Source organism: Callorhinus ursinus, unplaced genomic scaffold, assembly GCF_003265705.2.
Source record: "Callorhinus ursinus isolate GAN/ISIS: 27379988/994484 unplaced genomic scaffold, GSC_fseal_2.0 scaffold7990, whole genome shotgun sequence".
Classification (NCBI taxonomy): Eukaryota; Metazoa; Chordata; class Mammalia; order Carnivora; family Otariidae; genus Callorhinus; species Callorhinus ursinus.
Genome location: NW_027405040.1, coordinates 1 through 2,126, shown reverse-complemented (window position 1 = coordinate 2,126; position 2,126 = coordinate 1). Strand labels below are relative to the sequence as shown.

General features: G+C 61.5%; 1 long non-coding RNA gene across 1 annotated transcript; it reads left to right on the top strand.

Moving 5' to 3' along the window:
* The first annotated feature begins 291 nt into the window (after nt 1-291).
* LOC141372337 (uncharacterized) lies at nt 292-2,126 on the top strand. The gene is made up of 3 exons (XR_012377552.1): nt 292-464; nt 914-1,065; nt 2,048-2,126. It is a non-coding gene; the product is annotated as an uncharacterized lncRNA (long non-coding RNA).

Below are 2,126 nucleotides of genomic sequence, written 5' to 3'. Positions count from 1 at the left end.
AGTGGAACCTGGAGGCCAGGACGGCAAGGTGGGGGGTATATTTCATTCCTCCCTAGTCCCCAGGTCTCCATGTCCACACGGTCCAGCGGCCCTGCCTGGCGGGAGTGGGACTGGCCCCTGGCCTAAGGGGACATGAGGGTCAATGACTAGGCAGTGGAGATCGGGACCGTTGGACCGACCCCACAGCGAGCCCCTTGGTGTTGCTCATGCCTGCTGGGAGGTGGGGTCCCGCGCATGCGCCGTCTGCTGGGCCGTGTGCGCGCCTGCGCAGGATCCACCTGCCTCCGACGACCGTTGGTGGGAAGACCCCGCCCACCCAGAGTGCACCTGCGCCACGTCCACCCAAAAGGTGGGAGCCGACCGGCCACCCAGAACCACGCTAATGGAGTTCCTCCTCCAACCCCTCGTGGGACAGTCGGCAAACTGAGGGCAGGGGAAGCAGAGTCTGGCCTGGGACGCACCAGGTGAGCAGAGGCTAGAGGAACGGGGAGGGTTCCAGCTTCCTAGGCCAGGGCTTCACCTCCCATGGGGTTTCCTTTGGGAATGAGAGCCCCTAAGATCCTGGAGCACCGCTGCCCACACTCCCATGTGGGGCCCTTTCCTCCGGTCATCCTCGCACGGGCACAAATACACACAAGGCTCTGCATGCGCACACACACACACATACACAAACACACAAACTAACTCCCCAGGGGGGTCAAGGGGGCATGGACCCTGGAGGTGACAAGGGGGGAGGAAGGAAGAGGTTGGAGGCAGCTGGGTCCTGGGGTGTGGACATTGTCTCCTGGGAACCTGCCTGGGGCCATAGCATGGGGCACGGGGAAGACATGCCAGGCTGATGGCAGAGCGTCCCCAAGATGCCCAAGGGCTGTCACTGGCACCCGCACTCTAGAGACAGCCCCCTTCCAAACAGTTCACTTGGCTGGAGATGCTCCGATCCTGCTGTATCCCGATGTCCCGAGGATGTGGTCTCAGGAAAGCCATTTCCTACACTGCAGACCTGGGTTCATGTCTCACCCCTGACACCTCTGGCCATTTGCCTGGAAAGACCCAAAGGTAACACAGGTAGGCCCAGAGCCAGCCAGGCCAGCCAGACACTGCTGTGATCCGACAGTGCAGCCCAGCTCCCCTCCTGTGTGTGTGTGTGTGTGTGTGTGTGTGTGTGTGTGTGTGTGTGTAGACGTCTCAGGCAGGGTAGCCCACCCTGAGCAGGAGCAGGGCGATGAGGGGCCAGATGCCTGGTGGGTGCATCATGTTCACACCCCAGGTCAAGGCTGGCTGGGTGGGACGGGGTGTGCTGGGGCGGCCTCCTCCTCCCCAGGGTGTATCCAGAGCCCTGTAGATGTATGTCACTGCATCCCAGGTGCAGGGCTGTGCCCGCATGGGGCTGTGTCTGATCCTGGAGCAGCAGGGGGACTGCGCAGGGCGACAGTGAGGACGGCGGGGCCGGGCTGTGATGCCTCCGGGCCGGGCGCTGCTCACTGTCTTTGCAGAGCCCCATGGAAGAAATTGGGGAGAAGCTGGTCAACAGGAACCTCCCTCTACGGCTGCCCAGTGTGGGGCCCGTGCAGCAGGCAGCCAGTAAGGGCTGGTGCAGGCTCAGGGGGAGTGTGGGGACGACGGCTCTCCAGGCCCGGGCTCGGGGAGGGCCCGGAGGGTCTCCTGCCCCAAAGCCATCCAGGTCACTGACCCCCCGGGCTGCCACGACGGCTGTGCCCCTTACCTGGCCATAATGTCAACCCAAGGAGTCTGGGCTGCTCCCTTCACACACACCAGACACACGCACACACATACCCCACACACAAATACATCCCCCCACACACACACCGCACACACACACCACATACACACAAACCATGCACACACTCCACACACACACAGACACAACACACCCGGCCCAGCCCCAGCCTTGGTCAGGTACAAAATCACCCTTCACATACGTGTAAGATGATCCGAACCAATTGTTGATATTCTGTTGCACTTCAGGACATGGACAGGAATATTTTTGCAGTTTCTCTTTTGTGAATTATCCCCCCTTTATCCAAAGATTAGCCCCATTGTGAACAGAAGTCCACCCTGCCACTGGGTGAGAGCCCGAGGCTGCGGGCGGTCCGTGCTGAGAGCCT